Below are 12,883 nucleotides of genomic sequence, written 5' to 3' on the forward strand. Positions count from 1 at the left end.
CTACTCTTCTTTCCTTTCTTCTTTCCTTCTTCAACCCTTCTTTCACTCTTCTTTCCTTTCTTCTTTCATTATTTCACTCTTCTTTCTTTTCTTCTTTCCTTCTTCCACTCTTCTTTCTTTTCTTCTTCCTCTCTTCTCTCCTTTCTTCACTCTTCTTTCCTTTCTTCTTTCCTTCTTCCACTCTTATTTCCTTTCTTATTTCCTTCTTTCACTCTTCTTTCTTTTCTTCTTCCTTTCTTAACTTTTGCATTTCATGCACTGGTATTTCCTTCAGGAAATGCATTTTCTAGTTACAGTGTATGAAATGCCCTGTATTGTTATTCCTAGGCTTCTTCTTCTTCTTCTTCTTCTTATTCTTGTTACCTTTTTCTGCGATTAATTCAGCCCGAACCGCTTAACGTAGAAACTTCATTCAAACTTTGTCGCGTAGGTCTTGTAAAGGACACTTATGCTATGTATTTTTCACTTTTCTAAACTTTATACTTTTTAAGATATTAAATAAAAACGAATCTAAATTTTCCCATTGACTTACATTGGGCCATTATGACATCATAATAGGGTCTTTAAACTGGCTTGCACCTGTGCTTCACTGACAGCTGCACCAAATCAAAGGAACCTCTTCTCTCTCTGTCCCTCTCAATTTAACTGTAACTAGGAACATTAAGACACCTTCCATTCTCTACTTTTTTTCTCTCCATCTCTCCATCTTTCTCTCTCAGTCAACTTTCTCTCACACTCAATCTCTCTTCTTCACTCCATTTTTATCTCCTTTTTTCAATATTTTCACTCTCTCTTTATCTCTTCATTCAGAGCCACTCTTGTTCACTCTTCTTTCCTTCTTCCACTCTTCTTTCCTTTCTTATTTTCTTCTTTCACTCTTCTTTCCTTCTTTCACTCTTCTTTCTTTTCTTATTTCCTTCTTCCACTCTTCTTTCCTTCCTTCACTCTTCTTTCCTTTCTTCTTTCATTATTTCACTCTTCTTTCTTTTCTTCTTTCCTTCTTCCACTCTTCTTTCCTTTCTTCACTCTTCTTTCTTTTCTTCTTTCCTTCTTTCACTCTTCTTTCCTTCTTCCGCTCTTCTCTCCTTTCTTCACTCTTCTTTCCTTTTGTCTTTCCTTCTTCCACTCTTCTTTCCTTTCTTCTTTCCTTCTTTCACTCTTCTTTCTTTTCTTCTTCCTTTCTTAACCTTTGCATTTCATGCACTGGTATTTCCTTCAGGAAATGCATTTTCTAGTTCTTCTTATTCTTCTTACCTTTTTCTGCGATTAATTCAGCCCGAATCGTTTAACGTAGAAACTTCATTCAAACTTTGTCGCGTAGGTCTTGTAAAGGACACTTATGCTATGTATTTTTCACTTTTCTAAACTTTATACGTTTTAAGATATTAAATAAAAACAAATCTAAATTTTCCCATTGACTTACATTGGGCCATTATGACATCATAATAGGGTCTTTAAACTGGCTTGCACCTGTGCTCCACTGACACCTGCGCCAAATCCAAGGAACCTTTTCTCTGTCCCTCTCAATTTAACTGTAACTAGGAACATTAAGACACCTTCCATTCTCTACTTTTTTCTCTCTCCATCTCTCCATCTTTCTCTCTATCCCTCTCAGTCTACTTTCTCTCACACTCAATCTCTCTTCTTCACTCCATTTTTATCTCCTTTTTTCAATATTTTCACTCTCTTTTTCTCTTTCACTCTTGTTCACTCTTCTTTCCTTCTTCCACTCTTCTTTCCTTCTTTCACTTTTCTTTCCTTTCTTCACTCTCCTTTCTTCTTTCCTTCTTTCACTCTTCTTTCCTTTCTTCTTTCCTTCTTCAACTATGATTTCCTTCTTTCACTCTTCTTTCTTTTCTTCTTCCACTCTTCTTTCCTTTCCTCACTCTTCTTTCCTTCTTTCACTCTTCTTTCCTTCTTCCTCTCTTCTCTCCTTTCTTCACTCTTCTTTCCTTCTTCCACTCTTCTTTCCTTTCTTCTTTCCTTCTTTCACTCTTCTTTCTTTTCTTCTTCCTTTCCTAACTTTTGCATTTCATGCACTGGTATTTCCTTCAGGAAATGCATTTTCTAGTTACAGTGCATGAAATGCCCTGTATTGTTATTCCTAGGCTGCTTCTTCTTCTTCTTCTTCTTCTTGTTACCTTTTTCTGCGATTAATTCAGCTTGAACCGCTTAACATAGAAACTTCATTCGAACTTTGTCGCAAAGGTCTTGTAAACGTCACTTATGCTATGTATTTTTCACTTTTCTAAACTTTATACTTTTTAAGATATTAAAGAAAAACTAATATAAATTTCTCCCATTGACTTACATTGGGCCATTATGACATCATAATAGGGTCTTTAAACTGGCTCGCACCTGTGCTTTACTGACACCTGCGCCAAATCCAAGGAACCTGTTCTCTCTCTGTCCCTCTCAATTTAACTGTAACTAGGAACATTAAGACACCATCCATCTCTCCATCTTTCTCTCTCAGTCAACTTTCTCTCACACTCAATCTCTCTTCTTCACTCCATTTTTATCGACTTTTTTCAATATTTTCACTCTCTCTTTATCTCTCCATCCAGAGCCACTCTTGTTCACTCTTCTTTCCTTTCTTATTTTCTTCTTCCATTTTTCTTTCCTTCTTCCGCTCTTCTTGCCTTTCTTTTTTCCTTCATACACTTTTCTTTCATTTCTTCACTCTTCTTTCCTTCTTACAATCTTCTTTCATTCTTTCAATCTTCTTTCCTTTCTTCTTTCACTCTTCTTTCCTTCCTTCACTCTTCTTTCCTTTCTTCTTTCATTATTTCACTCTTCTTTCCTTCTTCTTTCCTTTCTTCACTCTTCTTTCTTTTCTTCTTTCCTTCTTTCACTCTTCTTTCCTTTCTTCTTTCCTTCTTCCACTCTTCTCTCCTTTCTTCACCCTTCTTTCCTTTTGTCTTTCCTTCTTCCACTCTTCTTTCCTTTCTTCTTTCCTTCTTTCACTCTTCTTTCTTTCTTAACCTTTGCATTTCATGCACTGGTATTTCCTTCAGGAAATGCATTTTCTAGTTACAGTGCATGAAATGCCCTGTATTGTTTTTCCTAGGCTTCTTCTTCTTCTTCTTCTTCTTCTTCTTCTTCTTCTTCTTCTTCTTCTTCTTCTTCTTCTTCTTCTTCTTCTTCTTCTTCTTCTTCTTCTTCTTCTTCTTCTTCTTCTTCTTCTTCTTCTTCTTCTTCTTATTACAGTGCATGAAATGCCCTGTATTGTTATTCCTAGGCTTCTTCTTCTTCTTCTTCTTCTTCTTCTTCTTCTTATTCTTGTTACCTTTTTCTGCGATTAATTCAGCCCGAACCGCTTAACGTAGAAACTTCATTCAAACGTTGTCGCGTAGGTCTTGTAAACGACACTTATGCTATGTATTTTTCACTTTTCTAAACTTTATACTTTTTAAGATATTAAAGAAAAACGAATATAAATTTTTCCCATTGACTTACATTGGGCCATTATGACATCATAATAGGGTCTTTAAACTGGCTTGCACCTGTGCTTTACTGACACCTGTGCCAAATCCAAGGAACCTCTTCTCTGTCCCTCTCAATTGAACTGTAACTAGGAACATTAAGACACCATCCATTCTCTATTTTTTTTTTTCTCCATCTCTCTCTCTGTCAACTTTCTCTCACACTCAATCTCTCTTCTTTACTCCATTTTTATCTCCTTTTTTTTAATATTTTCACTCTCTCTTTATCTCTTCATCCAGAGCCACTCTTGTTCACTCTTCTTTCCTTCTTCCACTCTTCTTTCCTTTCTTATTTTCTTCTTCCATTTTTCTTTCCTTCTTCCACTCTTCTTGCCTTTCTTTTTTCCTTCATCCACTCTTCTTTCCTTCTTCCACTTTTCTTTCCTTTCTTCACTCTTCTTTCCTTCTTACACTCTTCTTTCCTTCTTTCATTCTTCTTTCTTTTCTTATTTCCTTCTTCTACTCTTCTTTCCTTTCTTCTTTCATTATTTCACTCTTCTTTCTTTTCTTCTTTCCTTCTTACACTCTTCTTTCTTTTCTTCACTCTTCTTTCTTTTCTTCTTTCCTTCTTTCACTCTTCTTTCCTTTCTTATTTCCTTCTTCCACTCTTCTCTCCTTTCTTCACTCTTCTTTCCTTTTGTCTTTCCTTCTTCCACTATTCTTTCCTTTCTTCTTTCCTTCTTTCACTCTTCTTTCTTTTCTTCTTCCTTTCTTAACCTTTGCATTTCATGCACTGGTATTTCCTTCAGGAAATGCATTTTCTAGTTCTTATTCTTGTTACCTTTTTCTGCGATTAATTCAGCCCGAACCGCTTAACGTAGAAACTTCATTCAAACTTTGTCGCGTAGGGCTTGTAAAGGACACTTATGCTATGTATTTTTCACTTTTCTAAACTTTATACTTTTTAGGATATTAAATAAAAACGAATCGGAATTTTCCCATTGACTTACATTGGGCCATTATGACATCATAATAGGGTCTTTAAACTGGCTTGCACCTGTGCTTCACTGACAGCTGCGCCAAATCCAAGGAACCTCTTCTCTCTCTGTCCCTCTCAATTTAACTGTAACTAGGAACATTAAGACACCTTCCATTTTCTACTTTTTTTTTCTCTCCATCTTTCTCTCTATCCCTCTCAGTCTACTTTCTCTCACACTCAATCTCTCTTCTTCACTCCATTTTTATCTCCTTTTTTCAATATTTTCACTCTCTTTTTCTCTTTATCCAGAGCCACTCTTGTTCACTCTTCTTTCCTTCTTCCACTCTTCTTTCCTTTCTTCTTTCCTTCTTCCACTCTTCTTTCTATTCTTCTTCCACTCCTTTTTTCTTTCTTCTTTCCTTCTTTCACTATTCTATCTTTTCTTCTTCCTTTCTTAACTTTTGTATTTAATGCACTGGTATTTCCTTCTGGAAATGCATTTTCTAGTTATTATTATTACACACATGGGAGTCTATGGCAGCCCCTACAACCGCGTGGTCAAAAGTTGTGAAATTTGGCACACTTATTGGGACCAGTCCTGTCATCAATTTCACCAAGTTTCATGTCTCCCACTCCAACCCTCTAGCGCTACCAATGGGTCAAAGTTGAAGATGTATTTACACATGTTACTTTTGAACCATATGCCACATTTTCCACAATGAGGTATCGTTGGATTCCCTGGATCAAGACGAGTTCAACGCACTATATGACATCATAAACAGTTATATAAATGTTCTGCTAATTCCAATGTTAAGGAAAAGCATTTTTCCGCAACTCCTCCTACAGATTTAGAGCCCTATCTTGCACCCAGCGCAATTGACATTGTCACCAATGCATGTATCATTCCTATCTTGCATCCGGTGCACAGTGCGATTTTCGCCTCGCGCCTCGAAATGAACTTGCGTCGACATGGGCGGGGGCGGAACAGAGAAGGCGTTTCTCTGGCGCAAGTGGTATTTTGCAGTTTCAAAACAACGGCGTGCGACATTGACCACAAAAAAGCTGGTCTAATGTCAGAGGCGCAATGTCTAAAGTCTGTAACGCGTATTCAGAACGCTATTTTAAGGGCGCATGTGCTTGCCCGCACAGTATAGGACCTATAGGCTACACTTTACTTCTGTCGTCTACACGAGAGATTTATACCAATTTTTTGGCAAGCCATATATAATTACAAGGAAAATAAAGTATTTACCACATGAGGAAATCATTGTGATATCCATATCCAAGATATTTAAAAAAATAGGCATACATCTAGCGTACACATTGACCCAAAGATTCAGGTTAATTGTAATGGCAGTGTTGTACCCGATTCAGCACCCTCCGCGGCAGATGCACCCCCTCCCCTCGATATTTAGTCTTGTGAAACGCTGTGTCAAATACATTCAACTTGCTCAAAGGAAAATTAAGTTAATTAATTTTGTAGTCATGGCTGGGGTAGGCTATATATTTCCACAGAACAAAAAGGTGTTCTTTTGCGTTCGCTATTATCCGAGGTTTTTGGAAGAAAAACATCGGTTGTTTGTACTCTTTAGAACAGTTCTAAAGACTGTAATCACTTGTGTTCTTCTCTTCCATCTCTTTCACAAATAATGAAATCGTAGTATAGTATTTTTCCCTGCGTTTGTTTAGGCGAACTGCTTTCCTTTCCGATCAAGCGAGTGGTGTGCGCTCCCTCGAGGGGGTGCATCTGCCGCGGAGGGTGCTGAATCGGGTACAGAAGTATGGGTTCCCTGGCGTCCTTGGCGCTATAGACCCATATTCACATACGTGCCCCCCCAGTGTTTTACACAACATTGCCATGAATCATGGATGTGTCAATGACATAAATGAGGATAGATTAGAGGACTTTAGAAGACGTGAGGTTGAACTGCATGTGCCGATGGGTGCAATATTATTACCATGCATACATAACCTAGTGATTCAGTGGGGGTGAACCCAAAACATCGGAAAGTATGTTTTTGTGACTTTTATTTCAAATATGTTGCCACCAAAAAACGAATGCTAGTAACTGAAAAAATACAAACGAGAAATGAAAAGTAGAACCATTTCTCCAAACAAGCATGGGAAAATATTGCCGTGATTGTTTCTGGTAACACACGTTCTGGTGGCCTCACGGTCTTCCTACCGGTAATTCCGCCATTACGATAACAAGCCGCTTTGCAATATGCGCTCCTCGCTCTTAAAGGGAATGTGAGATGACGCTCTGATTGGTTTATTGCATATTACGCCCAAACCACACCTATGGCTGAGTAACCTCCTTTGGACCTACCCTTTTGACACTTGCGCTGGCCGCAAGTGTGTTTTTTCCGCCGTTAAAATAGCAACTGCGCCAAAGAGCCATGGGGGATCAAATTGTATTGCGGGATTGTTCAAAATCTCAAAGGTGTGGGCGTGGCAGACCCTCAAACTTTTACTTATTATATGTTTCTTCTTCTGCAATGGGGAGTCTATGGCAGCCCCTAGAACCACATGGTCAAAAGTTGTGAAATTTGGCACACTTATTGGGACCAGTCCTCTCATCAATTTCACCAAGTTTCATGTCTCCCATTTGAACCCTGAAGCGCCACCAATAGGTCAAAGTTGAAGATGTGTTTACACACGTTACTTTTGAACCGCATGGTCGAAAGTTGTGAAATTTGGCACACTCTTTGGTACCAGTCCCCTCATCATTTTCACCAAGTTTCATGTCTCCCATTTGAACCCTCTAGCGCCACCAATGGCTCAAAGTTGAGGATGTATTTACACATGTGGTCAAAAGTTGTGAAATTTGGCACACTCTTTAGGACCAGTCCCCTCATCAATTTCACAAAGTTTCATGTCACCCATTCAAACCCTCTAGCGCCACCAATGGGTCAAAGTTGAAGATGTGTTTACACACTTTACTTTTGGGCCATTTGCTGCATTTCCCAAAATGAGGTATCATTGGATTCCCTGGATCAAGACGAGTTCAACACACTCTCTCACATCATACCCAGTTATATAGATTCTCCGCTATTTAGAATGTTAAGGAAAAGCATTTTTTAGCTAGTCCTCCTACAATTCTTGTCGAATATTCTTCAAAATTGCCACATATGATCTTCAGACCAAGCCTCACAAAAGTTTTCCCCTGGCGTTTTGATTTTCGCGACCGTTTGTTAGTTACAGTCTATCAAATTGAGGTGGCCGAATTGATGTGGCTGCCATTTTGAATGAATGAATATAACGTTTTTGGTGAATATCAAATATTCACCAAATTTTGGCACAGATTATCTTCAGACCACAATCACCTCGACTTGTAAAAAAAGGACTGAATTACAGCTGTTTAAACTGTTAAAACTTGGTCCAAATTTGACAACCATTGCCACAGGAAAAAAACGCTTCTATTTTGAAACAGTAACTGAACTCTGTGATTTCCATCACCGACGATAGCTCACTAAGTAAGTGAGTTGGTGATTGGGGCCCTGTCATAGGCAGCCTCATCGGTTCAAATCCAGCCTCTGCTAAGTAAATCAAAAGCCTCTTCTGAGTTAATCGAAAGCTTTTTTCTGGGTCATCTGACCAGCTTGGCCCCCACATCGCTGCTTGCAGCTATATTTACAAATGATGCTGTATGTGCTATCGTTTGTTTTGGTTCACAAATTCATTTTTTTTTTTTTTTTTGTCATTTAAGTTTTTTATTTGTTTCAAAGATGCAATTCCATATATAGCCTACATACAATGTACTCATATATGTTACAAAACATCTCACATTTTTAAGGGAAAACACACAGACAAATAAAATAAAAAAAAGAATAATTAAAATTAAATAAAAATAAAAAAAAACACACACAAACATAAAACAAAACTTTCAAGGCAGCCCATATGAAACCCCCGCAGCACCCCATACCCCTCACATTTTACACACACACACACACACACTAACCCTAGAGCCCCCGCAGCACCCCATACCCCTCACATTATACACACAAATATGCATTAAGTGTAAAACATATACAACCCTTCTCTAAATATTAGGCTAATTAAAGACCTGTACCCTTTCTAAGAGTTTGCAACAATATTAGAGAAAAAATATATCCATGCTTGGCTAGTTTTGTTTGAATTATTCTGCACCCTTCCTATCATAAGTTCAAAAGAGGCTATCTCTGTCATGAGCTTGAGCCACTCTGTAACCTCTGGCCTGTGTGGGCTCTTCCACTTTCGAAGAATAATTCTGGCTGCTCCTATAAAACCTGTTATCATCACTCCAGTCACTGCTTTGGTGAAGCCTGCTGGCATTTGAGACCTATCCCCTAATAGGCATAACCGTGGAGATTCTGGTAGGGGTTCTCTGAGCCAGCTTTCCAACTTTTGCAGTACTGCCTTCCAAAAAGGCAATACCAAGAAACAATCCCACAAGGCATGGAGGAATGTACCCATTTCTTTTTTACACTTCCAACATTTGTTGTCCTTGGTTAAACCCATTTTAAACAACTTATTTGGGGTGAAATAGTATCTATGAACAATTTTATAATGGATGAATTTATTTTTAGCATCTCTTGTAGTCCTTCCCACATTAGAAATAACATCTTGCCACACCTCCTCCTCAATGTCCATACCTAAATCTCTCTGCCATATTACTCTTAAGCCTTCACACATTTTGGGCTCGATACTTGACATTTTCTTATAGAATAGTGAAGCAGAGTGTAGAATATGTGGAGAATTAAGGAACTCCTGTATCACATTTTCTTTTTCCTCTTTCCTTCTTAATCCAAAAACTGCTCCAACACTGCTTCTTTAAATACCTCCAAAAATCCCCCTTATCTGTTAAATCAAAATGTTTTTTTAAGGTCTTCAAATGACATAAGTGATTGTTCTCTGTACAGATCATGAACTGCCCGTATGCCTTTCACCAACCATACTTGCCATAAGAATGCCTTTTTCCCAATACAGACTGAGGGATTATTCCATATTGAGGAATAGCTTTGTTTATATTGTGAGATCCCCAATATCTTGTGTGCTCTTGCCCATGCCCACTGAGAATGGCGTAGAATTAAGTTTTTCCTTGTTGTCTGAGTCTCTGCATTCTTTTGTGACAATAGTTCCATAACACTAAATGGGCATGCAAGCCCCTCTTCTATCTTAACCCACGCAGGACCAGATATGTTAGCTCCCCAATGTCTTGCTAATTTATTTATTTCAAATGCTATGCTATACAGTTCCACATTTGGGAGTGCTAATCCACCGTAATCTCATGAAGCTAGTAGTTTTTTAAGTCTAACTCTGGGCCTTTTCCCATTCCATAAGAACTCTGTTATTAACTTGTTATATTGCTTGAAGATTCCATCAGAAACTGTCACTGGAATCATCATAGAAATGTAATTGAATTGTGGAGCCACCGCCATCTTAATTATACTAATTTTTCCCCACAAAGTCAGTTTAAGTAGCTTCCATTTGTCCAAATTCAGCTTAATTTTCTGTATTAAAGGGGACATGTTAATATTAATTATGTTCTCCAGCTCTGGACACAATCTTATACCTAAATATTTCAATCCAGTTTGGACCCACTTAAACTGAAATCTGGTAAATATTGAATGACTGCATCCTTTCGATATCGGCATACATTCAGATTTCTGCCAATTTATTTTATAGCCTGACAGTTTTGAAAAAGACTCTATTGTTGCCAGAAGATGAGGTATTGACAGTAGAGGATCCTCAACAACCAGTAAAATATCGTCTGCATAGAGGAACATTTTGTGTTCCTCTTCTCCCTGTGAGATCCCTTTAATGTTGCTCTCGGCCCTTATTGCATTAGCTAGGGGTTCCAGAAATAATGTAAAAAGCAGAGGACTGAGAGGATCTCCCTGCTTAGTTCCACGTGTCAATTTAAAGAAAGGGGATATCAAGCCATTTGTCATTACTGCCGCCCTTGGGTCAGAATAAATTACATTCACCCACTTGATAAATCTGTCTCCAAATCCAAATTTGAAGAGTGTAGTGCAAATAGCTCCATTCCACTCTATTGAACGCCTTTTGGGCTTCCAAAGATATGGCGGCTATAGGTGTTTTATTATTATGATTAATCTGCATGAGGTGTAGTAAACGTCTAACATTATCTGTGGATGACCTGCCTTTTATGAAGCCTACTTGATCGGGATGTACTATTTGTGGTAAGATGTTTTCTAGTCTAGTAGCGAGAACTTTTGTTATGATCTTACAGTCCACATTAATAACTAAAACTCCCTGGATCAGTAGGGTCTTTATCCTTTTTAAGAATTAAAGATATCAGAGCTTCATTAAAGGTATTTGGCAGGTTTCCAACTGAGAATGATTCTTTATACACTTCTGTTAAGATTGGAGCCAGTTTGTCACTATATTCCTTATAATACTCAGATCCAAAACCATCCAACCCAGGCGATCTCCCCACCCTCATAGATGAAATGGCTCTTTTGACTTCATCTACTGATATAGGACGGTCCAATGACTCCTTCTGATCCTCTGATATTTCTGGTAGTTCAATCTTGGAGAAAAAAGCATCATAGTCACTCCTCCCTGGTTTAACCTCAGATTTGTATAACTGGTTATAAAAACTTGCAAACACTTTGTTAATATCACTAGTGTTCATCATCAACTCCCCTTTGGAATTCTTAACAGCTGGTATGGCATAACTAGCCTCTTTCTGGCGTAGTTGTCTGGCTAATAATTTACTAGATTTTTCCCCACTCTCATAGAAATTACCTTTAACCCATTTAAGCCGGGAAAGCATTACCGCTGTTCTACCATTAAAGCCGGGAGCGCTGTTGCGTCATTCTACCTTTAAGGCCGGGAAAGCATATACGTCGTTTTCCGGTATAAGGGGGGTTTTTGCCCAAATTGTCGGCCTCTGGGCCAATGAAATGCATCAAAATAGACACGTGATAGTGCCCCAAATGTTTTGCCATTAGTAGCTTCAAAAAAAATTCGTTGGCTTTCTCGCTTTGCTAAGTAACGTCTCATCCACGACAGCCAGGATTATAGCTCAAATTAAATTAGGCAAGGAGTGAGTTGTGAGTACTGGTAGTTACAGAATATGGTTATCTGTAGTTGTTAACGATTGTTACTTGCTTAAATGTAGGTTTACTTGAGGTAAATGAAAGGGAATATGGTATCATAGAGGGCTATATTAACACTAAGCTAGCTTGCTATGTTGTTAAAACTTTCTCCAGTGAGCAAGAGTGTGAACGAGCGAATTATATCGACATCTCTCTATTCTTTGCATTATTATACAGCCGCGGAAAAAATTAAGAGACCACTTCAAAATTATCAGTTTCTCTGGTTTTACTATTTATTGGTATGTGTTAAAGTAAAATGTACATTTTTGTTTTATTCTATAACCTACTGGCAACATTCCTACCAAATTTCAAATAAAAATATTGTCATTTAGATCATTTATTTGCAGAAAAATGACAATTGGTCAAAATAGTCCAATTTTCAGCTTTGCCCAACACATGGTCGTCTGATGGTTAGACGGAGACCTGGAGAGGCCTACAAGCCACAGAGTCTTGCACCTACTGTGAAATTGGACTCATCAGAGAAGACGAACTAGGAGACCCTCCAGTCGGCTTTGGTTCAATCCTTATGGTCTTTTACAAACCTCAGCCAGGCAAAGTACAACGTTTTCCCGGAAGAAAAACTTGCTTCCTTTTGCTCTGACAATGTTCCCCAACTCTGAGAAGTGTTTTTTCCAGCAGGGCAATGCTCCATGCCACACAGCCAGGCCAGTAAAGGTGTGGATGGAGTATCACCAGATCAGGACCCTGTCATGGCCAGCCCTATTTCGAGACCTGAATCCCATAAAAAAAACTCTGAAATGTGATCAAGAGGAAGATGGATGGTCACAAGCCATGAAAAGAAGCCGAGCTGCTTGAATTCTTGCGCCAGGAGTAGCATAAAGTCACCCAACGGCAATGTGAAAGACTGGTGGAGAGCATGCCAAGACACATGAAAGTTGTGATTTTAAATCAAGGTTATTCCACCAAATATTGATTTCTGAACTCTTCCAAAGTTAAAGCATTAGTATTGTGTAGTTTAAAAATGAATATGAGCTTGTTTTCTTTGCATTATTCGAGATCTGAAGACACTGCATCTTTTTTGCTATTTTGACCAATTGTCATTTTTCTGCAAATAAATGATCTAAATGACAATATTTTTATTTGAAATTTGGTAGGAATGTTGCCAGTAGGTTATAGAATAAAACAAAAATGTACATTTTACTTTAACACATACCAATAAATAGTAAAACCAGAGAAACTGATAATTTTGAAGTGGTCTCTTAATTTTTTCCGCGGCTGTATATTCTAGTATTTCGAAACAATAATCAGTCCCTATAGAATGTTGTTTATAATCAGTTAATGTATTGGTGCTTTGCTTTGGTTGCCTTCCATTTCAGCCCAGCATACAGTATTTATCAGTTGATAAATAAGAT

The 12,883-nt window shown here is 38.1% G+C and overlaps 1 protein-coding gene across 2 annotated transcripts in view; it reads left to right on the plus strand.

Annotated features, from left to right (window-relative positions):
* The window catches only part of gtpbp2a (GTP binding protein 2a), a 33,363-nt gene that overhangs the window by 13,796 nt on the left and 6,684 nt on the right, over positions 1-12,883 (plus strand). The window lies entirely within an intron of this gene.

Source organism: Sprattus sprattus, assembly GCF_963457725.1.
Source record: "Sprattus sprattus genome assembly, chromosome: 12".
Classification (NCBI taxonomy): domain Eukaryota; kingdom Metazoa; phylum Chordata; class Actinopteri; order Clupeiformes; family Clupeidae; genus Sprattus; species Sprattus sprattus.